This window comes from Pongo abelii, chromosome 13, assembly GCF_028885655.2.
Source record: "Pongo abelii isolate AG06213 chromosome 13, NHGRI_mPonAbe1-v2.0_pri, whole genome shotgun sequence".
Taxonomy (NCBI): domain Eukaryota; kingdom Metazoa; phylum Chordata; class Mammalia; order Primates; family Hominidae; genus Pongo; species Pongo abelii.
This window is the reverse complement of record NC_071998.2, coordinates 87244912-87270767: the sequence shown is the minus strand read 5'-3', so window position 1 is coordinate 87270767 and position 25856 is coordinate 87244912. Positions and strand designations below refer to the sequence as shown.

The 25856-nt window shown below is 43.9% G+C and overlaps 2 long non-coding RNA genes across 8 annotated transcripts in view; one reads left to right on the top strand and one right to left on the bottom strand.

Annotated features, from left to right (window-relative positions):
* Positions 1-5270: 5270 nt before the first annotated feature.
* Positions 5271-9235, bottom strand: LOC129047936 (uncharacterized). Its single transcript, XR_008509844.2, has 3 exons — positions 9019-9235; positions 6877-7505; positions 5271-5490 (listed from the first exon to the last, which is right to left on the bottom strand). It is a non-coding gene; the product is annotated as an uncharacterized LOC129047936 (long non-coding RNA).
* An 82-nt stretch (positions 9236-9317) lies between these two features.
* The window catches only part of LOC129047935 (uncharacterized), a 38330-nt gene continuing 21791 nt past the window's right edge, over positions 9318-25856 (top strand). Inside the window, exons 1-5 of one of the 7 annotated variants that reach the window (XR_008509841.2) lie at positions 9319-9496; positions 9772-9893; positions 10691-10903; positions 11749-12286; positions 13824-14619. This is a non-coding gene — a long non-coding RNA (uncharacterized LOC129047935). Of the gene's footprint in view, positions 9497-9771; positions 9894-10690; positions 10904-11748; positions 12287-13823; positions 14620-18799; positions 19008-24499; positions 24679-25411; positions 25704-25856 lie in introns of those variants that run through there. The other 6 variants (XR_008509840.2, XR_010136554.1, XR_010136555.1 and 3 more) reach the window with 6 other exon arrangements.

The window sequence follows — 25856 nt, the reverse complement described above, 5'->3', positions numbered from 1 at the left end:
GAGGATTTCTTAAACTGTAGTGTGCATGGGTATATAAGAACAGGTTTGTGAGTCTGAATCCCAGAGATTCTGATTCAGTAGTCTGGGTGGGACCTGAAAATTTAAGTTTTTTATAAGCTCCCAGGCAATGCTGGTACTCCTGGCCCATGAACCACATTTCAAATTGTACTGTCCTCAATGAGTGACACTCATGACACTTGTAACGTTATTCAACCTGGGTAGCTGGATCCTCTGTGCCAGCTTTCCCGCCAATACCATAATGTTTCTTACTGCTCGTGTTCTGACGGCTAGCCATGGTGCTAAGGTCAGCTGAGCCTGGACTTTTCCTCAGAATCCTTCCTGACACAGTCCTCTTGGCAGCCACCACCATCAGCCAGAGCTGGCATTCAGATGAAAACTACTTGTCTACTTTGAGTTGGTGTAATGGGAACTGGTCTAGCAATTAGAGAATCTAGGCCATTAACTAGTGTGGGGACATAGGATGAGGTTTTTAGCCTTGTTGTATTGGTTCCCTCACTTGTAATGAGAGGGCTGGATTGCACGCACAGTTCTCAACTGGGATAATCCTGAGAGTCATATTGTATTAGTCAATATGTTAGCTCAGGCTGCCATAACAGGGTGGCTTAAACAACAGGAATTTACTTCCCACAGTTCTGGGGGCTGAAAGTCCAAGATCAAGGTGCTGGCTGATTGGGTACCTGGCGAGGGCCTGCCCCTGGCTTGCACATGACTGTCTTCTCACTATGTGGGTTCTGGAGGCTGGAAGTCTGAGATCAAGGTGTCAGCACGTTTGAATTCTCCCGAGGCCTGTCTCCTTGGCTTGCAGACAGCTGCCTTCTGGCTCTGTGCTCACGTAGTCATCTCTGTGTTGCCTGTGTCTGGTGTCTTTAATTATAAGGGCACTAATCCCATCATGAGAGCCCCACCCTCATGCCCCCTTCTAAACCTAATTACCACCCAAAGGCCTCACCTCCCAATACCATCACACTAGGGGGAGGTTTGAACATATGAATGGCGGAGACAGGCACACAATTGAGTTCATAACACCTATGAACACCTTGCTCTAAAGCACAGCTTGCTGTGTCCTTGCTCTAGAGATTCTGATCCAGGTCCTTTGGGTGGGATCTGGGAATTTCTATTTTCCTCTGGTGCCCCACATGATTCTCAGCCTCAGGCAGGCCGGAGAGGCTCTGGGTGAGTTGATGGCTGAGTTCCTCAGTTCCTAGGCAGTGAGTAAGCTGTGGGATCCTCCAGACCCCTAACAGTGGCTTGTCACATCTCTGCATGAGCACTTAGCCCACACATCTCTGTAACACTCGGCAGAGTGTGGGAAGGAGGGACTGCAACTTATCCCTATGCAGATCTGTAACCCAGCACTGGGTGACTGTGCTGGAGCAAGGCACACGGTAGGCACATCATTAATCTGTACCGAGGGCCTCGCCTAGGACCCCTTCTAACTTCAAAACTCTTTAAAATGTGTAAATCTTGTTCAATGAGCTCTCAAAGGGGTTTCTGATGTTATTTAGGGAAAGGCAGTGCGGCCGCTTTTGTTTTTACTGTCCGGGAGGCTTAAACAACAGCAAGCACATTTACATTGCCCTCATCTCCCTGAGCAGCAGAAAGTGAAACAACTTGAGCTGTGACTAGAAAATGAATATAAACAAGCACAAAGAACAGCCCCGCCTCTGCCAGCCCTCTGGCCAGCCGCCCTTCTACCATTCCTGCTGACTGCAAGGCACTGGTAACAGCAAGTGATAACTGAGGCTTCTTAGGACAATATAATGCAAGAGAAACATGTTTCCACATTCCTTTAATTCTCTTATTCCCATGAAGAATAATCAAGTGAGGAAAGAGAAGACAATGTGGAAAGAGTTTTCTTTATTAAAAGCAGGGCTAAGAGGAAGAAATGCAAAGTAGGTGAACTGATGTGTAGCAAATATAAACCCTTCTGAAAAAATCAGAATGTGATGTCACTACTCACCTATTAGGGAAGCTAACATTTAAAAAAGGTAGCAGTATCAGCTGCTGGTGATGATGTAGAGAAAGTGGATCTCTCTCATGTTGCTGGTGGGAGTGTAAAATAGGATAAGCATTCTGGAAAATTGTTTTTGCAGTTTCTTGTAAAACTAAACATGCCATATGGCCCAATGACTGCACTCCTGGGCATTTATCCCAGAGAAATTAAAATTTATGTCCACAGAAACTCATGTACAGGAATGTTTAAATTAGCTTTATTTGTAACAACCCCAAATGGTAAGCAACCCAAATGTCGTTTAGTGAATGAATGGTTAAACAAACTGTGGAATATCCTCACCATAGAATACTTCTCAGCAAGAAAAAAGCACCATCAATGCACACAGCAACTGGGATGGATCTCTCAGGAATCACGCTGAGTACAAAAGACAACCTCAAAAAGTTTCATACTGCATGATTTTATTTATTTATTTTTTTCAGACAGTTTCACTCTGTCGCTCAGGCTGGAGTGCAGTGGTGCAATCTCGGCTCACTGCAACATCGGCCCCCTGGGTTCAAGCAAGTCTTATGCCTCACCCTCCTGAGTAGCTGGGATTACAGGCATGAGCCACCACACCCAGCTAATTTTTGTATTTTTAGTAGAAATGGGGTTTCGCCATGTTGGCCAGGCTGGTCTCAAACTCCTGACCTCAAATGATCTGCCTGTCTCGGCCTCCTAAAGTGCTGGGATTACAGGCGTGAACCACTGTGCCTGGCCTGCAGGATTTGATTTTATATAGAAACAGAGTCTTGTCTGTTGCCCAGGCTGGAGTGCGGTGGCACAATCGTGCCTCACTGCAGCTTCAAACTACTGGGCTCAAGGGATCCTCTTGCCTCAGCTTCCTGAATAGCTGAGACTCTATTTTTATTTTATACTAAATAAAAATATATTTTTATAGAGATGGGGTCTGTCTGTGTTGCCCAGTCTGGTCTCAAACTCCTGAGCTCAAGTGATCCTCCCACTTCAGCCTTCCAAGTAGCTGAGATTACAGGTGCAAGCCACTGCACCTGGCAATAATTTTATAATGACAAAACCGTAGAGATGAAGAACAAGTTGTGGTTTCCAAGGGTTAAGGTGGTGGTAGGAAAATGGGGAGAGACAAGTGTGGCTATAAAGAGGCAGCATAAAGATCTTTGTGATGGTGATCCTGCAATTTTGGGTCTGGGTATATACTCCAGAAAATCGAAAGCAGGAACTCCAATGGATATTGGTACACCCATAGCAGCATTATTCACAATAACCAAAAAGGGAAACAACCTAAATGTCCATCAGTGGATGACTAGATGAGCAAAATGTAGCATGTGCATACAATGAAATATCATTCAACCTTAAAACAGAATGAAATTCTGACACACGCTGCAGCATAGATGACCCTGGAAGACATGCTAAGGAGACAGGCTGGACATGAAAGCTTCAATATTCCATGATTCTGCTACCTGAGGTCCCTAGAATAGTCAAATTCGCAGCAGCCGAAAGCCGAGCAGTGATGAGCAGGGCCTGGGGATGGGGGAACCAGGAGCTTGTGTCAAATGGGGACAGAGTTTCAGTTTGGGGTGATAAAAAATCCTAGAGATGACTGGTGGTCATGGGTGCACAAAGATGTGAATGAGGTTAATATCACTAAACTGTGCACTTAAAAATTGTTAAATTGTAAATTTATGTTATGGATATTTTATCACAATTAAAAACAAAGCATTACTAGAGGTAAATAGGGTCACACACACAAAAAAGGCAAATGTTGTCTAATACTTCCTCTCACTCACTGTATTTTTTCTTTTGGCTCCAAAGATGAGTCAGTTTTACCACACATTTAAGTAAAATAATAACAGAAGGATGAATGGAAAACTGAAATAGTGCCAAGCAATGATTAGAAAAGTTAAACTTTCAGCTTAGTATTTGCAGCTCTGTGCATTTCAACCTAAAGTCACAATTTCTGTTGTATTTACTTCTCTGGCTTCATGGAACTCAGTCTGATGAGGCTACTGTGGTGTTCTGAATACACCTTATTCTTTCCCGACTCACACCATTTGTCCTCCCTCGAATGACCTCTGTTCTCTTTTTATTCTCCACCTGTCCAAATAGTACTGTCCTCCAGATTCAGCTCAAATTCCACCTTCCCCAAGACAGTAATTCGGTGATTTCTCTCCCTCCTCTACTCACCAGTTTTACTTCTTGTCCAGATCCGTGTTTCAGAATACGCATTTTTTTTTGGTTAGATTTACAAATGCAGCTTTCATATTCCTCCAATTAGTGTGTAATATCCTCAAGGCACAAAACAAGTCGTCAATCTCTTTGTAGCCACCAAATAAGTCAGCACTGTGAATTTCAGAGTGGCTACCTGGTAAACTTCTAGAGCCAATTAAACAGAAGTTTTCATCCATTTCCCTATTCAGTTCTGAAACATTTTGGAAAAAAAATGTAAATGAGAGAACTTAGTGAAGACCTGGTCTATGAAGGATGGAGATACCTTAAAAATTCATGTTTATAGGCCGGACGCGGTGGCTCACGCCTGTAATCCCAGCACTTTGGGAGGCCGAGGTAGGCGGATCACAAGGTCAGGAGATTGAGACCATCCTGGCTAACATGGTGAAACCCCGTCTCTACTAAAAATACAAAAAAATTAGCCGGGCGTGGTGGCGGGCGCCTGTAGTCCCAGCTACTCAGGAGGCTGAGGCAGGAGAATGGTGTGAACCTGGGAGGCAGAGCTTGCAGTGAGCCGAGATTGCGCCACTGCACTCCGCGAGACTCCGTCTCAGAAAAAAAAAATAAATAAAAAAATTCATGTTTATAGGAACTTTCTGATTTTTGAGAGTAGTGAGGAAGTGCTGGGATAAGAGATTTATGCTTTATAAAATCACAGATGGCTAGAACTGCAGGGAACCTTAGTCATTATCAATTGCAATGTCTATATCTCACAGAACAGGAAACAAATGCCCAGAAAGTCAGACATTGACCAAGAAACACACAGATGGTGCAGAGCTAGGTCTAGAACCCGTGTCTTCTTCTAAGTTCCCACTTTTTTTTTCACTAACCACTGCTGCCTGATGGAATTATTTTGTTTATGTATGGGTTATATGGTATGTAGAAATGAGAAATGTCCATTATAATTTTCCACCTATGATGAAGCAGATTAAATTAATGGTAAAAATAACCTTGAATGTTGAAATTAGTAGGTCTGTGGATGTAAACATGTTGTGCTGGCTGAGCTGAGATGCAGATGACCATTTGTGGTGTGGAAATGAAGACCACCCAAAGAGAATAAGCAAAGGCTATTTATTCAGAGCTTGCCATTGCTTGTATTTGGCAGACTCAAAGGCAGGCAGAGGAGTGGGAAAGCTTTACAGTGGAAACAAGCGAGAGCTTCAGGTGTGTCCTGGTAGGAGGCTGTTGGCCTGGGAAGCTGGAGGTGGGCTAACCAGAAGTGGGGCATCCTATGAGATTGGCTCAGGAGGATATTTGGCTTTCTCGGTCTGCTCCTAAGTTGGGAGTGGGGACAAAAATTAGGGAAGTTGTCAGTTATTAGTCAAGTCCTGGGCTTTTTGGGCTAGTTGTTCCAGAGGTTATTGTTTGGCCTCTTGTACCAGTTGCCAGAGATAGTGGTATGACATGTAGATTGTTGCTAGCTTTCTGGGCTGGTTCCTATAGGTCATGGGTTGGTTTCCTGGTCTGGTTGCTGCAGATGGTGGGTCAGAGTTTTCATTCGGTCTGAGCATTGCCTGTTTGTATATTCAGTCTCTCCGTGGTTCCGCTTAAGGAAATTGGCTGCTTCTTGTTCTGTGAATGAGCGTCACCCTCCTTAACCTGCCTTTTGTAAGTCACAAGGCCCAGACTGAATTGAAGGGGCACGTTCAGGAGTCAAGTATGTTTTCCTGCCTGCTTGTCCTCAGGGAGCAGATCCTCTGCTGTATACGGTTTCCCCACAAGCCTTTTAAAAACCATTGCTGTTCTCATTTTAATCCCCTGCTAAAAAAATGTGCACTACCTCTGGCCTGGGTCCAACCCTCCTGTCCACCCTTTGGTCCTCTGTGGCCTGTGTCTGCCGCACTCGCCCAATGTTCCCTTCTTCCTTCATGCTTGGGGTGGAAACTTAGCTTCCCCAGGCAGATCCTGACTCCCCTACCCTTCCCTCCGTGGCTTCCCACTTCCTAAAATGCCTTCGCCTCTCTTCTCCAAATCCTGCCCGTCATTCAAGCTCCAATCTGGAACCCGCCTCCTGTAGGAAGCATTTCCTCATAACTCCAGTGCATGTGAAAGTCTCCCTTTCCTGAACCCTGAGGGGCTGAACTTGCATTCCTCACTTGGGGTTTCCAAAGGCTTTGCATCGGAGATGCACCTGGGGAAGCATGTCGGAAATGCAGAGTACTGGGCCCCACCCTTAGAGATGCTGGCTTGTTAGGAGTAGGTAGGGCAAGTCATATTTGGACTTGCAGAGAAGAGAGGAGAGAGTGATTTTGTTCAAAAGTAACCAACATGAACAAAGGCATGGAGGTGGGAGAGTGTGCCCGTGTGTGTGTGTGTGTGTGCGCGCGTATGTTTACTGCAAAGGAGGGAAAATTGTGAAAGACTATGAAATGGACCAAAATGATAACTGGATTTCCCTCCTGCACTGTGGAAGGAGCTACTTGCATCTGTGGTTTATGTACGCCTCTGTTCTTTGGTTTCTCCTTTGAACCAGTTCTAACATCTTCCTTGTTCTCGAATTAATTAAATAAAAATATTTGGCACAAGTCCATTTTCTACTTCTAGAGTCACAGTTACCTCTTTTAAAAAATTCTGTTATGCACACACACAAACATGCACACACGCACACAGACACTATACACATGCACGTTTGTAAGCCCTGTGGGGCTCAGCCAACTCACCCTGAGAAAATGGTTAGCTCGGTGAGAAAGACTGCGATCTGCTGAAAGGCCAAACCATGCAACATGAATTTTATTAGGTAGTTTGCCTTTAAGATGGTCCTTCAAAGTGTTGGAATCACCATTTTATAGTTATTCATCCCTCTAAGACACCATTGAACAAGAATGCATAGGCAGCATTGCTCTTAGCTTTTTCTGTACTTCTCTGGGAACTCGCCTCTGGGATTCTCAAACTGCCATACAAGGTAGAGTTGAGTAAGCTTTTCCGTCTTTTCACTGCTGGTTCAGCAACAAATGCTGTTGGCTGCTTTGAGTGCTTTGAGGTTCCTCACAGAATGTCTTGACTCTCTTTTTTTTTTTTTTCAGACAAAGTCTCACTGTATCGCCCAGGCTGGAGTGTAATGGCACAATCGTGGCTCATTGCAACCTCTGCCTCCCAAGTTCAAGTGATCCTCTCACCTTAGCCTCCCGAGTAGCTAATTTTTGTATTTTTTGTAGAGATGGGATTTCGCCATGTTGCCCAGGCTGGTCTCGAACTCCTGGGCTCAAGTGATCTCTGCCTGCCTTGGCGTCCCAAAGCTCTGGAATTATACACAGGAGCCACTGTGCCTGGTCTGTCTTGACTTTTTCATCTGTAGGGGGCCAGAGAGAAAGAGAGAGAGAGAGAGAGAGAGAGTTGGCCTCGGGAGCCCACAGGCCTGTGCCTCCCCTGCTGTGTTATGCCTTCCACTGTGTTCTAGTGGGCCAGGGTGCCAGAGCCACTGAGCCATCCTGAGGCCAGCAGCACCCCTGCCCAGCCACATGCACACCAAACACACCCACCCCTCCCGGCTCAGGGCTGCTTCATTCTGTTTCTGGTCCTTGTTTTAAAACCATGAAGCAAAGGGTCCAGGTGCTTCCTGTGCCTTTTGCTTTGCAACTTTCCACTGACATAGGCTCTCTCCTTGACCATACTTTAGTTGGGCTCCCTGATCCCTCTTCTCAGTGAGGCCTCATCCTTGAGTCCTGCCTTCAACCTGCCTTGCCCAGTTGTTGCAATGATCCTGCCAAGTCAGTTTGGTGAGAATTCTACCACCCTCCATGCCTGATCATTCTTAAGGAATTTGATAACTGCTCAAATTCCTCATCCCCTACCTTTGGCATCTGATCGCCCTTGCCTGCCTTCAGCAAGAATCCTGTTAAGTCAGCATAGCAACAATCCTCTTAGTACTTTTCCACCCACTGACTTCTCACTCTGCTCATCAGCTGTAAATCCCTAGCTCTCTTCCTTGCCTTTGGAGTTGAGCCCCATCTCTTTCCCCCATTTGATAGTCTTGACATATATAGAAATCATCCTGAATCAAGTCTTCCTTATATTTTACCAAGTGTGAGAATAATTTTTTAACACCGTAGGGTCTGAGTTCAAAGAGTTGACTGCCCAAGCCATTTGGACCCCTATGGAAAGCTGACTTGAGCTGACTGGGGCCACATCCTGCTTTCTGAGACCCACCCAAACCAAATCACCATCATTTGGTCTTCCAAGGCATCCTGTGGTGTGTTGTTAAGGGGATCCCTCTAGTCTGCCCTCCTGGAAGAGAATCACCCATTCCCCTTCTGCCTGGAAAACCTCTCTATGTGTAGACCATTGTTTCAAATCCTGGAACATTCTGGACTTAAAGATCAAGGGAGATTTTGACCTCCAGGCTGGTGATCTCGGGCTTGGCTGAATGCTAAGCAGCCAGACCTCATGCACCATCTTCCAGCCCAGACTCCACATGCCATCTTCTAACCCAGACCCATGTGCCGTCTTCCTACCCAGACCCCACGCGCCATCTTCCTATTCAGACCCCATGCGCCATCTTCCTATTCAGACCCCACGTGCCATCTTTCTGTCCACTTCTCTGTGGGTAGAAGGGGTCTGATGACTTTGTAACCCACCTGACAGGACCCCTTCGGGAGGCGTCTGATTCTTTAGAGGGAGGGAATTCTACATGCTTGGGACATTTCCCCCACTTAATTTGCTCAGCCTCACAGAACCCAAACAGAAGTTAACCCCCAAGATGTGCAAGGACAAAAGGGGAAGGAAATGGGCCTGAGCGGCTGAAACAACAAACCCTTTTCCTAAAGGGCAAAGAATGATTTCCTATGTTAGAAAGAATTTACAACCTCGGCTGCTTTCCTTTCTTATTTCTTTTTTCCAGCTTCCTCCTTCTCCCGTAATAAAGGAGACCCGTTTGTCCCAGAGCCCCCTTCTTTTAGATGAGAGTCTGACTCTGGGAGAAGGATTGGGCTTCAAGGAACACATAAAAGTAAGTAGTAAAAAACAAAACACAACACAGAACGCAATGCCACCCGCAGTCACCTCTGACGGGCAGGACCTTCTGGGGCTGGGTCCATCTGCATTGTGATGAGAGCAGTTTGTGAGTGATGTCAGCCTAATTAGGCAGGCTAATGTCTGGTTTCCTGGAGCGGGCTTTTGTGAAGTAATTGGCTGCCTTGGGGTCAAAATGCAGTAATTATAGGTCTTACAAAAAAAAAAAAAAACCTAAATGAGATAAACAGCCTTTGAATTCTTCAAGCAAGTAAGCCAATCACACCAAGAGACTTCTCTTTGTGCCCAGAACTGCAGTGGGTATTTTGACAGGTGATTTCAATACCATGTAGCTATTTATTTATTCTGGGTTTGGGACATAAACACAAACATGTTGGCCTACAATTCTACACATTCACCAAATGTGGGAATTGCATGGCAGAGGATCTGCTTCCAGCACTGAAATTGGAGAGTAAGGTCAGCAGGTATTTTGAGCTAAAGCAGAAATTCCACCACAATTTTAAAGCTAACAGAAGAGAATTATCCATGTAAACCAGCTCCCTTTCTTCCAGTTGTTTGCTTATTTTCTTTGTAAAAATCAACAACAGGAGAGTCTGGAAGGCTATGGAAAGCTAATAAAGTTTGGAAACATCATTTCGATCTCAGGAGGTGTGGAGACTGGATCAAAGCTGAGCAGGATGTGAGCCTATTTTTACCAGTCCTGGTTGAGGTGAGTGGCTGACCCCACAGTTGTGAAGACCTGGAGATAGGAAGTGGAGAATTGTTTTATAGATGAAATAAGCCCTATTTCCGGGATTTCGTTGCCTTCCGGGGTCCCAGTCCCTCCCACTGCATCACAAGCTGGCTAACACTGGAAACCCCATACTCAACCCCAAACTGTGTATGCAGAGCCTGAGGCCCACTGCAGGTCTTCTGCATCTTAATCTGCATTTTAACACAATCCCCAGGGATTCCTATGCTTATTCATATAAACTACTTTGCGATGGGGTTTGTTCCCGATACCAGTGGCCCATTTTGAGCAAGTACATTGACAAGGCAGTAGTATGAGGGCAAAAGGTAAGTACCAGGGTGACAGCCTGCTCCATTTTGGTCTTTTAGGAGAGTGATTTGCAGATAATCATAGCCCACTTTTCTTAATGGTGAAACTTCTGTTGGTTGTTTGTGGGAATTTGAGCACATCCTCCTCTTCCTCACTGCTCCACCCAGGACACCTGACACCCAAGCGTGAAGGGTACAGGTTGGCTCTATCACTGTCTCTGTAGATGTGGCTGTAGATGTAGCCCGAAATTATAGATCAATCACCATGCATCAATTACCATCACTCCTCCCTAAACAAATTAAAAAAAAATAGATATCTCTTAGCACTGACCATGCATGTGGAAGTCTGGTAATTAACAGCTCGACTTGGGTCTGCATCTCAGCATTACCTCAACCTTAATGATTTACCTACCATGCTAGGCCTCCCTTATTATCTAATTTAATCCCAATACACCACCATGTCTCTAGGAGGACAGGACCTACCCTAGCTTTCATGGAGCTTCCCATTTCATGGAGAAGACAGACAATAGAAAATTCATTGCCAGTCTGATGGGTTTTACAGAAGGTTGCAATGGGAACATATCCGAGGGGGATCAAAGGCTTCCCAAATAAGTCATGTTTAAGTTGCAACTGAGAACTCCCGGGATAGGATTTTCGTGGTGAAGCTGGAGACAGATCAAGGTGAGCTTTGGTGAGCCATGAGGATGATGTTGGCAATGGAAACCTGTTAAACTAAGGGAGAGAGTAATCCAATCCAACGAGAAACAACAGCAGGGCTATGGTTTAGAGAATGGATGGCTTGGAGGTGGCCAGGGAGGGTAGGGTGGGATGATGATGGCTTAGGCTGGAGTATGAGCCATATGATGAAGAACTATTTAGATGTGGGATCAGTGTCACTTGATTTAGCTTGGGGAGCAAGGGAAAGAGAGACTTTGACTCCAAGGTGTGAAACATATGTAGTGGTCTTTAGTGTAGACTCATCAACTTAATGAAATGTAATCAAGTATTACCAGTCATGCTATAGAGAACCCTTTCTCCAAATTTTGCCACCCCTATTGTGGGCTAGGCACTCTGCAAAATGGCTTATCTACCTCTTATTCTTAATCTTCATTGACAACCCTTTGAGGCTAGCGCTGTTAGGATTCCCATTCTACAGGTGAGGAAGGCAAGGCTTAGGAGAGTGAGGAGGAGCTACGTTAAAGCTCAGATCTATCTGAGCATGGTCCTTGTGTCTCTGTTTCCCAAACTTATCTGATGACAAGACTCACCTGGGACACTTGGTAAGTGTCCACACTGCCCGGTCCCCTCAGGCACCTGCTGATTTGGTGAGTCAGAGCCCCAGAATCTGTGTTTCCATAGACCTTATCACCAGGCCACTTTGGGAAGCACTGACTTATGCTGCCGGGACTTGGCCACAGAAGGGGCATTTGCCTTCATCTTACCCCTCAGTCTGACTAGTTTTTATACACAGAACTTATCGCAACTTGAAATTTTTCTGTATTCTTTATTGATTTATGGTTTTTCAGCCCCTCTAGAATGTAAGTGCCAAGAGGGCAGCGATCAGACCAGCTCCTGGAACATGGCAGGACCAACACCCTCATCCGAGTGCCTATTCTCTTCCTGGAGGTCCTCCGGAGACTTCCTGCTCCCATTCTTGCTCCTACTTCACCCACTTTCCATTTCCTGCGTGAAGTGTAAATCTCATCCCCCATAGTCCTTAGAGCCAGACCAGCTGGCTTGGCCCATGCCTGCCCGCCCCTCCTTCCCAACTTTGTCCCTCAGCTCCAGGCTGCCACACAGGCCTCCAGGGTGTTTTCCAATCCCTCCAAGAGATCTTCAGCTCCCCAGCGCACCTTTCTTGGAGGGGCCAGTGCCGTTTGATGGGGCGGCGAGGTTAAAGACCACTCTCTCTGGTGACCACCGCTTTGTCCACTATCTTTCCTGGGCCTCCCCTGAGCTCTTCAAGAGAGAACCACTTGCTTAGAAGAAGCTTGGGAAGGATGTGCACGGTGGCCATGCCGCAGACCTGGGGTGGAAGGTGCAAGAAGGCGTGCTGAGCAGGAGGTCAGGAGGGCCGCTGAGCCATTTCCGAGGGGAACAGTGGGCCTTGGCTGGTCAGGGAGAGGGGAGACTGCCGGGAGGTCCCCTGCATGAGAACTCTGCGGCGGCTCCCTGGGTGGGCCAGGCCGGCACAGCCTCGCTGTGTTCTGTGCAGTTGAAAGAAAGCTGCGGGGCGGAGGGGGCCTGGCTGCTCGGGCCGCGGCCATGGGCTGCGCCACACATGGCTAAAGTACACAGACTATTAGCAATCAAGGAAGGACCTCCCTGCGAGGGAAAATGACATAGGGTTACTTCACTGTAAACATCCCAAGAACAAGCACTGGTTCCTTTTAAGGTCTGTCTTTACTTCCTTTGAGAAGTTGCAAATGCACCCATGGCGGGCTTTGGCGCTCAGTCACACATGGGGGAGGAGGGATTCCTATACACACAGTCACTCCCAATGGGAGAAAGCCCCAAATGCCACGAGGATTTGCCAGGAGTCTGTACCCTGAAATGGATTCTGCTGATGCATAGAACCAATAGCGCTTGCAACAGAAAACAGGGCTGCCTGCCGAGAAACGCAACCCCTGACAGCCGGGTGCAAACATTCTTTTCAGTTGCGTCCTCCCAGCACCTTTGTTTTACAGGTTGCTTTTAAGAGAACAAAATGTAGTATTTGCTCCTTGCTTTGTAAGAACAAATTGAAATCACATGGGTCATCTGTCAGGCTCTCGTGAGAAAAGGAGGGACAGAGGCTTATCAGGTGTTTGGAACCTCAAATCCTATCCACGAATGTGAAGCCATAGTCTGGGGTCTTTTCAATGAGTGGCTACAAGTTGTCTCCCTTCCTAGGAAGCTTAATAACAGCATTTTTTTTTAAGAGACAGGGTCTCAACTATCACCCAGGCTGGAGTATAGTGGCGCAATCATAGCTCACTGCAGCCCCCAACTCCTAGGCTCAAGTGGTCCTTCCACCTTAGCCTCCCAAGCAGCTAGAACTATAGGCACATGCCACCACCCTTGGCTACTTGTTTTATCTTATTTTTATTTGTAGAGATAGGGTATTGCTCTACTGCCCAGGCTGGTCTCAAACACCTGGCCTCAAGTGATCCTCCTGCCTCAGCCTCCCAAAGCACAGGGATTACAGCTGTGAGCCATTGTGCCTGGCCAGCAATTTTTGGAGAAAAAGATTTGTAGGTTGTATTGATGGCTATTAAACTTGTGAGTGGCAGAAGGCCCTACACTAGCTTAAACAGAAAAGGACCTTTCTGGGCTTCTGTAGCTGGGCAGTTCAGGGATGGCTCAGGGACTCAAGTGGTAACAGTGGAAGCTAACATGTATTGAGCATGGGGCACAGATCACACATGTCCCTGCATCTAACCCTCACCAACCCATGACACAGGTTCTATCCTCAGGCCATTTTGCAGATGGAAAAGTTGAGAAGCAAGAGTCACAGCTAGAAAGCGGCAAAGCCCAGCTGAGTCCCTAAGCCCTGTTCCGACTCAGTTCTGAGATCTGCACCCTCTGAACTTATTCCATTTTCTCCTACTGCTTCCTGCAGGGAGAAAGGCAGTGCCTGGAAGCCCCTGCTGGACAGCCTCCTTGCTCAGCGACTCCAGGCCAAGGGCAGTCTCCCCGGTTCGCTCTGCAGAGCAGGTCACAGGGCTCCACGGGAAGTAGAAATGTGTCTGGGCGCTGTGACAAGTGGAGATTCTGTGGCCCAGTCCCAGCATTCCAGAGATGTAGTCCACTGTTGTCAGAACCTCCAATTCTCAAGAAAAGCCAGAAAGCTGGATTTTTTAAAACAAAAGTTTCTGCTTTGGGAAATGCTATGCAGTCCTGACAAAATACATCTTGGAGTCACCAGTATCAACCCCTGCTCTCCAGAAGAGCCCTGGAGAGTTCAGCTTTAGCTGTTCACCCACCCCTGCAGTAGACCTGGGCCTGGGGTGTTCTGCCCCATGTGGGACCTGGATCTGCTCCCTGGTAGAGGAGGGACTATGACTGACAGCCCCACCAAGCCACCTGGTGTATGGAAGGAAAGTCCCCAAAGAAGCCATAGGGTAAACTCTAGGCCTTTTCTAGAGCCACGTGTATGAATCCGTAGTCCCACAGGCCAAATCATCAGAGAAAATTATTTCATTCAAAAGTTGAAGTTGCTTATTTTTTTTGAACAGTATCAAAGCAGAGATGAATACACTGGGCTGCTGTGAGCAGCGGTGCCTCTTCTCCAGCCTCCTCCAAGGAATGTGCCTTAGTCAGAAAGTAGTGGACCCTCTGAGGTTGAATTGAAAGTGTGTTTTTCATTTCCTATTCTCATTTCAGCCTGTCTGATGAAATAAATACAAAGGAACCATATCCCGCCCCTTTGTGACATTTGCTAATTACGCCAGAGACTTTGCTTGCACGGCATTCCCCCCTGGGCTGGGGTCTGGACTAGGATTAGCAACTTTCTGGGCCTTCCCAATTTGGGTTCTAGCTGCATAGCCCATCTGGAAGAAAATGTGGTGTGTGTACACTTGATTCGTGGTAAACCTCAAGTTTATAATTGTTTAGTTCTCCAGGCATAAATCTTGTGACTATTCTCTCACTCTTGATAGAAACCATCATTTCGAGCGAGGGCTTGATGCTGAGGTGTGCTATGTGGTGCAATGAGTTGAGTGCCAGCAGGGGACCCTTCTGACCTCAATCCTCATGTCCCTCACCCCCCACACTTGTCACAGAACCAAATATTACACTAGTACTCGCTTTCCTCAAGTTGAATGCATTGTGCACCTATGTTAGCTTAAATGGGTTACACGGATCAGGGATGACAGTGTATTCTTGCCTATAACATGACCTGCTATGGACTGAGTCTGAACTGTTTCATGTACTACACATACCCCTTTCTTTCATAACCAATCTAATAATGGGTATTTTGGGCCCATTTTTCTCAGAGGAAGAAACTGAGTTTTCAGGGCTTGAAATGAATCCATATGTGTGTGTACACACACATATATAGTTTTCTGTAAACTATATATTCCTTATACAGTGTAAGCTCCTAATACAGGAGTATCAGGATGTTTTTGGCTACAGCTAATATAAACCCCCAACTCCAAATGACAAGAAAACATCGAATATAAGCATAAGTCCAGACGTTGGATGGCTCTGAGGCTGGTTAATTTCACATCTCAAATGACAGCCTTGGGAACCGAGGTTCGTTCTTTCTGTTTGCCATCCTTGGCAGTAGCTGCATCCCACACAGATATGCCCTCACTCAGAGTGAGGGAGGTGGCCCAAGTGTGTTCTTGGGTGCCCAATTCCCTATTTCACACTTGATGTTCAACATTCTGCACCTTAGCCTCTCTGATTTTTGGTACCAGTGACATCAGTAATACCCATTTTCTTCCAATTAACAAGGAAGTTGAGAAGAGTTCTTAGCTTATGTTTTAGACAGGATGCATGTATCAGTCAGGGCTGTGAACCAGTGAGAATTTTCTCCATTGAAAGTGACTCAAGTCGTGTGTCCTCATTTCTGGCTTCTGTTCTCTGTATTGATAGAGAGCTTGGATTTGGAAATCTGGTTCCACCACTTACAAGCTGTGTCTTTGTGCCTCAGTTTGTGCATCTGTTTAATGCGGATCTCATTAGAACCTGCCTCTAAAGGTTGCTGTAAGGATTAAGTAATTTAATACAGGAGAAATCCTTAGTACAGGGCCTGGCCTGTCATAAATTATTAATGTTATTATCTAAGCTTCCTGCTGCTGCAGGGGACATGGAGGAAAATGCTCTGACATGACATCTGTACAACTTGTGTTCCAAAGGAAAAGAGAGGGCTACTCCTCCACCTCTGATCCCAGGGGAGGACTCCATGGGCCTGGATTGTGTGTGGCGCCCTCCTGCCAAGGCTAGGCCCTATGGCAAGGCCCTGTGAGGAATGTGCTGAGCAGATAATACTCCAGGTGACCCATGACCACTTGGTTTCTTTTTGAATCCAGAGGAGTTGTCATTTTGACTGGATATGTTGAACATATTACATACCATGTTAGCTGCTGTGGTTCTAACAAATATTTGGGTCATGATGTAATCCTTTATTCTCAGCTCTAGAGTGCAATCACATGTCTAACGATTCTCTCTGTATTTGATAGAATTTATATTGCTGAAAATGAAATTTTGGAGGGGCAAATAACACCTTCAGCTTTAACAGACATTTAAAAAAACTAGTATTTTTTGTTATATAAGCATTATATATGAATAATATTATGTGCAGATCTGAAATAACGCAGGCAGCAAAAGTGTGTCTCATTAGGGTAATGTTAGTAATGTGCATTGCTTAGAAAGCACATGAAATACTTCTATCAAAATGACCACCTTAGACTGTCCTGTGTCCTCTCCCACAATGCTGTGGGCTCCTCCCAGCACTTAGCTTCTCCCACAATGCCGTGGTATTCTCCCGGCCCCGAGCTCCTCCTACAATGCCAGGGCTCCTCTCCAGACCCAGAGCTTCTTCCACAATGACAGGGCTCCTCCCCAGACCCCAAGCTTCTCCCACAGTGCCGGGGCTCCTCCCCAGACCTGAGCTTCTCCCACAATGCCGTGGGCTCCTCCCCAGATGCCGACCTTCTCCCACAGTGCCATGGGCTCCTCCCTAGCCCCTGAGCTTCTCCCATAATGCCATGGGTTCCTCCCCAGGCCTGAGCTCACCACAGGGCTTTGCCTGCACCACCAGATTCTAGGATCTTCAGGGGTAAATAGGGAGCTTTTTTCACCTTTCTATCCCCAGCCCCCTCTGCAGTGATAGGAACACATTAAGTGCTCTACAGCTGTTTTTTGAACAAAACTGATACTGTATATCAAAACGTATTTTTCTTTCTTATTTATTTACTCTCAATTTGCAAATAAAAATTGCATATATTTATCATGTACAACACATTTTAAAGTGTGTATACATTGTGGAATGACTAAATCAGAGTAATTAACATGCATTACCTAACATACTTAGCTCTCTTTTTGCAGTGAGAACAATTAAAATGTACTCTCAGCAATTCTCAAGAATGCAGTACATTGTTATTAAATGGGTTCGCCATGTTGTGCAATAGATCTCTTTGAACTCATTCCACCTATCTCACCAAAATTTTGTATCCTTTAACAAACATCTTCCCAGCATCCCTCCCGCATCCAGTCCCTGGTGCTCTTCTGAGTCTGACTTTTTAAGATTCCACATATGAGTGAGATCTTGAGGTATTTGTTTTTTGTGCCTGGCTTATTTCAGTTAACATAATGTCCTCCAGGTTTACCCATATAGTCGGAAAATGACAGGGTTCCCTTATTTTTTTAAGGCTGAATACCACATTTTCTTTATTCACCCATCCATTGATGGACACTTAGACTGATTCCTTATGTTGGTTATTGTGAATAGCGCTTCAGTGAACACAGGAGTAGAGATATCTCTTGGGCATACTTGATATCATTGACATATTGATGACATATTGACATATTAATAATATCAATGACATATTGATATCATTTCCCATATCCACAAGTGAGATTGCTGGATCACATGGTCATTCTATTTTTAATTTTTTGAGGAGCCACCGACTGTTTTCCATAATGGTTGCACTAATTTACATTTCCACCAACAGTGTGCAAGGGTTCCTTTTTCTCCACATCCTGGCCAACACTTATTATCTTTCATCTTGATAAAAGCCCTCCTAACACATGTGAGGTGACATCTCATTGTGGTCAAACCACATTTTCTCAGGAGGGATGCAGTATAAATCATTGTTCTGGTGACTAAAACTTGCCGTGTGTGAGCAAGTATTTAGCAAGTACTTTAAAAAATGCTGATAGCATTGTTTTCTAAATGTCAAAGTCAGAGACCTCCAACAAACATTTTAATTTTAATTTTTATCAACATGTGAACATAGTTTAATATAATTTTAAAAGTGAATGGATTTTACAACAACACAAAACCAAAGTAGTCTTGTCACCCGCCCCACTCACCCTCATTTCCACTCCTCTGGCAAACATTTTAACTCTTTTAGTTCTTTCTTCTGATGTTTATGTCCATACTGTGAAGCAACAAGTTTACTTTGCTATTTCCTAATTTTTTCAGTTTTAGATCTCAATTAACTTCTCATCATTAAATATAAATTTTCACTCCTTTTATTTAGACTTCCTCTCCACACTCTCCCAATATAGTTATCTCTACAGTTTAATTTTTGGTTAAATCAAAGTTCTGTTTTTACAATATCATGATTATATAAACAACCAAGAGCAATAGTGTACTTTTTTTTTTTTCTTTCGTGATCACTGTTTTGTTTCTCTGGGAGTTTCTAGTTGCCTTTTCATTTCCTGTTGTGTAATATACCTGTCATTTACTCATCCTCAAATTCTTAGCCTGAGTATACATTTCTCAAAACGTTCCAATACATCAGGTAATCTATGTGACTCCTGTTTTTCTTGGTGATTATCTTCCTAGAGATTTCTGTTTAAATCCATCAGATATTCTACTCAGTTCTCTCTTTACCATAGATTTCTTTTCCATATCTTTTCCAGAACTTTTCTCTTCTGGTATGGACTGGTGTTTCCTTAGGCCAGCTAGAGAGGTGTCATCAACCTAGGGGTCTTCTCCATCACCCCCGGAGTTCTCGTTTTTGACGGATATCCTGTTCCTGTGTCCTATGTCTTCCTCATTCCTGGTATGTTTCCTTGCTTGATGACACTCAACCTCCACCAGCTTCCTGAAAATAAAATCAATAAAAAGTAGTGGTGTTTTAATTAATATTTTGAGACTGGCATGTCTGAAAATGTGTTTATCTTACTTTCACACTTTTTTTGAAAGTAAAATGTTTTTACATTGTGGGTTGGGGGCTAAAAATGCTAGGTTGGAAATCACTTGGAAGGCATCACTCTTCTGGCTTCTAGTCTTGCTCTTGAAAACCCCAGTAACATTCTGATTCCTGCTTGATATGGTTTGGCTGTGTCCCCACCCAAATGTCATCTTGAATTATAGCTCCCATAATCCCCACGCGTTGTGGGAGGCGATTGAATCATGATGGCAGCATTTCCTGTGCTGTTTTTGTGATAGTGAATAAGTCTCATGAGATCCAATGGTTATATAAAGGGAAGTTGCCCCACACATGCTCTCTTGCCTGCCACCATGTAAGATGTGCCTTTGCTCCTCCTTTGCCCTCCACCATGATTATAAGGCCTCCCCAGCCACGTGGAACTGTGAGTCCCTTAAACCTCTTTTCTTTAATGAATTACCCAGTCTTGGGTATGTCTTTATTAACAGTGTAAGAATGGACTAGGAAGGCCAAGGCGGGCAGATCACAAGGTCAGGAGATCGAGACCATCCTGGCTAACATGGTGAAACCCCGTCTCTACTAAAAATACAAAAAATTAGCCGGGCGTAGTGGTGGGCACCTGTAGTCCCAGCTGCTCGGGAGGCTGAGGCAGGAGAATGGCGTGAACCTGGGAGGTGGAGCTTGCAGTGAGCCGAGATTGTACCACTGCACTCCAGCCTGGGTGACAGAGCGAGACTCCGTCTCAAAAAAAAAAAAAAAAAAAAAAAGAATGGACTAATACACTGCTCCTTTATGTGGCTCTGGTTTTCTCTCCAGAAGATTTAGAGTTTTCTCACTTTTCCCAGTATTTTGAAATCCCAAGGTGATCTGTTGTCATAATACTACAGTAGCTGGTGGGACTGTTGTAATAGATTCATCTGCCCAATGCATAGCAAGTCAATATGCTGAGACACCAGGGAGCAGCAGAGAACAAATTAAATAATTATAGGGCAGCCTAATGAGATGGGAGGAAACTGCACATCCACCTCCCTGAGGAGTTTGGGGCTAGGGATGTTAAGGGGTTTGGAGTGGGCTGAGGTGTGGGGATCATTGATTGATTGATGAATTCAAGGTAAAGTCATGGGAAGGGGAGATGAAGAAACATTCTCATGCTGATGTAGTTCTTCTATAAGGGTTTTCACACTGGTTGATGTCAGCTGTTCTGCTAGAATTCAGAATCTGAAAAACATTGTAAGCAATTCTTAAGCAAAAGCTCTATGATTCTAGCATCAGAGATCCTCTTTATCTTCCGACTTTTATGAGGAAGTTTTAAAATTTCATGTTATCATTTTATGTGTTCCTCTTAATATGGCACCTTGATCTTGTTTTATGGATGCAACATCTCCCTTTTTCACTAAAAAATGAATTACAAATTTTATAAAGGTATCTTGTTCTCTATATTACTTCTCATTCCTTTATTATGTTTTTTTCTTTCTTTTGTAAAGACTTTCCTCAAATATCTGCTACTCCTGAGTTCATTCATATTTAAAGGGCAAATGGCTAGACTAAAAAGATGATTGGAGGCCAGGTGTGGTGGCTCACGCCTATAATCCCAGCATTTTGGGAGGCCAAGGTGGGAGGACTGCTGGAGCCCAGGAGTTCGAGACAAGCCTAGGTAACAAAGCAAGACCCTGTCTCTACAAAAAAAATTTAAGTATTAGCTGGGCATGATGGCACATGCCTGTAAATCCAGTTACCTGGGAGGCTGAGGTGGGAGAATGGCTTGAGCCTGGGAAGTCAAAGTGGCAGTGAGCCATGATAACCCCACTGCACTCCAGCCTGGGTGAAACCACAAGACCCTGTCTCAAAAATAAACAAACAAACAAATAAATAAGGTTATTGGAAACTCTGCATGCAAAGGTTTTTCTTTTAGTAGGACTTCCCAGAAGGAAACTGGCTATTTTGTTGAGGAACTCTTAAACATTATTATCTGCAAATCCTATCTCTGGGATTGATGAGTTTCCCCAGAGAAGAATTCTCTAATTTCCTGAGCCTGGCCTAGTTCACAGCCAAGTGAGGAAAGGGGATGACACAGGGCTTGATTTTTGTTACACTCCACTGTTTTCACCTAGACCTGGGTCCTGAGCCTGGACTCCCTTTCCTTTGTCCTCTTTAGAGAGTGACAACAACTCCCCCCATCCACTTGTCTTCTTCTGGATGAGGGAGGGGTGGTCCCAGTCCTGAGTGAGGTAAGCAAGGGAATCTCTAACTTCTTCTTTTATAGATTTTCAATTAATCCTCTCGTTTTTAGCCCACTGGGATATTCCCCATGAGCAATGCCCTATGCTTCCACTTCCCAAGACTCCCTGGGTTCTGCGTTGTGAATCTGCCCAGGAGCTCCTGCCCCAGCCCTTGCAGTGCTAGCTTTCTGCATCCTGTGGTCTGCTCACTTACTCACTGCTAGATCTGACTTCCTCTTGCAGTCATTCAGTTGACCTCTCTCTGCTGTGACTCCTTTCATGTTCTCTTTGCTTTTGTGCGCCAATGTCTTTTTATCTCTTTCCTGTCACTTTCATGGAGGGTTAGGAGGGAATAGAGACAAATGGCTGTGTGCAATTCATCATGCTTACATAAATTTCCATAAAGCCACAGCTCCTGACGTCATTAACCGGCCCACCTGTGTGTTTCTTATCCATCGTCACCCCGCACTGGGGACAATCCCATTGTCTCCTAACTGCTTACCACATTTCCAGTGAAATGACGTTGCCTTTCATTTGGATTTGGGGAGGGGCAGAGTGTTAGGATCTGCATAACAAGATCCCCCACTTTCAATGTAGAATCAAGAATGGGAAATAAAGCAACCCCTGCTAGTTTCCAAAGTATTAGACACCGCTCCTGGGTCTCAGTAACTCTGAATATGCCAGACTTTTATCAAGGAAAACATGAGTGGGTTGACTTACATGTTGTTTTCTGGAGTTGAGAATGTTTTTACTTTGAAGAACTTTTAACCTCCTCTACAACACTTTTTAGCTACGAGGTCCCCTTATCACTATGAGTAAGAGAGGAATGCAATTCTGAGCAGATTTCTCCTAAAACTTTATATATATATATAGAGAGAGAGATAGATATAGATAGATAAATATAGATATATATAGATATATATAGATATAGATATAGATAGATATAGATATATACACATATACATATATATACATACATATATACATACATATATAATATATATATACACATACATATATAATATATATATACATACATATATAATATATATATATACACATATATATTTTTGAGATGGAGTCTCACTCTGTCGCCCAGGCTGGAGTGCAGTGGCACGATCTCGGCTCACTGTAACCTCCGCCTCCTGGGTTCTAGCGATTCTCCTGCTTCAGCCTCCCAGGTACCTGGGACTACAGTCGTGTGCCACCATGCCTGGCTAATTTTGTATTTTTAGTAGTGACGGAGTTTCACCATGTTGGCCAGGCTGGTCTCGAACTCCTGATCTTGGGTGATCCACCTGCCTCGGCCTGGCAAAGTGCTGGGATTACAGGCGTGAGCCATCATGCCCGGCCTGTATTTTTAAAAGTTGTCTTTACTGAAGAGGTCTGTTCTAAACACGTATTCTGTGAGAATTTGATTCCATCATTTTCATACCTGTTACTGGCCTGACATATCACAATGTTTTATGAGAAAATAGAAATGTTATGAATTCATTTTTAAATTGTATATTTGTTCAAATTTGTATTAAGCGAAGCCATGGCAAGATAGCAGTCTATTATTTGCCTTCTGTGCACTGCAGAGTTCCAGCAGAGGTGGACTTTCCTCCAGTTTATTAGAGAATTTTAAAATGTCAAACTTCAGTCAATAGTTTATGCTGTTTCTAGACCTAATATAACAAATAGTAACCTAATATTGCAGGTCATTTTCAGAAGCAGTAAAATGCTATTATGCTACTAAAAATTTTTGGAGCACAATCACATGATATGAATTTCTTACACAAGCATATAAGCAATGAAAATTTTACAGAATCTTAAGTGAGGAAAAATTTGAAAATGCTAAAAAAAAAACAGCATAAAAACAGAGGTCAGAAAGTGGCTTTGATAATTCAACATAGAACAGCATTTAGCTTTTGGGCTATGGCTCTCAAAATATCCAAAACCAGTGTTTTTGGTGTGTGCATGTGTTTTCTGATTCTATTTGCTCCCACTCTTCCAACAGCAGTCCCTTGACTCTTCCAATCCCTCAGACTCAAAATCTTTGAGTTAGTTTCAAGTATTCGTCCCTTTTTGTCAATTCCCATTAAATCTGTTTTTGACACATCTATTCACTTTTATCTTTTTCTAAATGCTATCATTCCCAGTGTAGGGCTTCATCTCCATTTTCTTACTAATTATTTTTTCAACTTTCAAAGAATCCTATAAGTTTACACTTATTAAGATGCATTTCATGCTTTGGCCCTACTTTAAAGCCTATACTGCATTGATTTGAATATACACTTCAGCAGTCAACGTCCCTAACCATTTGATCATAAGCTAATTATTAAATTGATATTTGATTTTTTAATGGCACTTGAAAATTTCAAAGTTTCCACAGTTATTTTATTGGATTTTCTACAAAACCATCTGTGCCAGGTAGTTTTTATTACCTATCTCTTATCCAAGATGAATATAAGATTCTTTGAAATTTGACAACTTACAAACTACAAATCTAGCAGGTGTTAGCTGTGGAACTTGAACTCATATCCTCAGATTCTAAAACAGCATTTTAGTCACACTATGCCCAGCGGCTTCCCTCTCTATCCAACTCTCACTGTCCAGATCATGTTCCATAACCAGAGTTACAGAACAATTATAATTACCTTCCCCCATCCAAAGGCTTACTGTGCCACAGCTCATTTCTAGCTGAAATTATTTCATTTTGAGAGATGAACTTTGACAATTAATTTTGGAAATATGAATGCAAAATAACTTAGTAATTTAACAACCTCAGATCAGTGTAGGGATAGTTTCAGGAGTAAATTAAATGTTGTTGACTAAGGAAGAGAGAGAAATAATGTGATAAAAATTATTGAAAAGGGGTATATGGTAAGCCTTGTGAGATAAATTCTCTCTATTCTTGGGCTTATTCGTGGTAGACATAGAGCTCAGAATAGGTTTTGTGAGATGGGAAGGAGGAATTGTATGAGCTGTTATTGAGAGATTAAAGGTTATTCTGGGAAGAATACATGTTTCAGAAACAGCAAAAGGTGGGCTTGATTCCTGGTTGTCACTCATTAGTCATGTAAATTTGGTTGTGTTGTTTAACCTTTCTCAACCTCAGATTTATCAATAATAAAATGGGAATAACAATATCACCCTTTCTGGTTCCTAAAATACTGAACATAATATATATAAAGAGTTTTGTAAGAAATAGGTACTCATACATAACAAATGGTTTTATTCTCTACCAGCATTTGACCTTGGGCACATTATTTAACCTCTGTGTTCCTCAATCTACTCTTCTGTAAACATGGGGAAAATAACAGCACCTACACCTTGTTGGACTGTTGATGATTAAAAGAGCAGCCACCATGTGTGATACCCTTAGAACAGTGCTCAATAAATGAAATAAATGATGTGACTAATTGATAAAGACAAAAGTCTTGTGTTTCCCTTAGAAAGATGATCTAACTATACTGAGACTCAATTTCCTCATCTGTAGGATTGGGACAGTAATTTTTCCTTTAATGTTTTGCTTTAGTATTTAATGAGGTATGTGACATATTTCATATGCAACAAAATGCTGTTACAATGCAAAGAGTTCTGGAATATCGAATATGTTACAAAATTTGGAGAGAAATTATTAGAGTAATAGAGAATTTTTAACACCTAGGTTGGACATTTAATTCACTGATAGAGTTCTAATTTAAATAAGATTAAAGGTTTAAAAATTCTTAAAAAAAAAAAAAAAAAAAAGGAGTAAAACAGTCACCCACGCCTTTGTGAAGGCTCCCAAGTTTGAAATTGTGCCGAATGAGGAAAAGCTTCCACACCAGAGAGTTCCAGGTGCCCCTCTGAAAGAGTTATCCCTTTGCCTCAAAAACAAAACAAGACACAACAAAAAACAAACAAAAAACCCCCCAAGAAACAATGACAACAACAACAACAACAAAACCCTCTGTGGTCACAATGGAGAAAAGGTAGGACTAGGGGGCAGCGGGGCTTGAGAGCCCTGCCCTCAAATGTTTATATAAAAGGAAGAACTGCCTGGCATGGTGGTAACTGAGCTGTGTCCCTTCCAGGCTGAGCTCTGTCTTCAGCTGGACAATTTGAGCCAGCTGCGCCTGTTTCTTCCCCAGGGCTGAGAAGGCTTTTATTCACAGGCAGTTTCCTGGGATTGCCATTAGTGAAGACAGGGATCAAGGACTCACAGACAATGCCCTGCAAAGACAGCCACTCCCTTGGCAATTGGAGCAGAGTTTGCATCTTGGAGCTGGAACCTTGGCGGCCCCTGAGCACAGTGTTCTGGAGGAGTCTGCGCTGAAGGGCAGCCTGGAGGCCTGTGGGACATTGGGAACGGTACCAGCTGGGGCCTGGGCTTGCCCCTGGGTACAGAATGTTTTATTCAGTGGGCAAACCAGTGCCAGGGTGGATGAATAAAGCCTTCAGATTCTGCATGGGGGTTTGTTTAACTCTCCCCCTTCTCATCCTCTGAACACAGCCAGAGGCATTTGGAACATGGCCCATATGATCATATCATTGGTGACAATGGAATCCAGGCCACCCAAAATCAATGAGTCTCTAACAAGGCACAACTGGCTGCTGGGA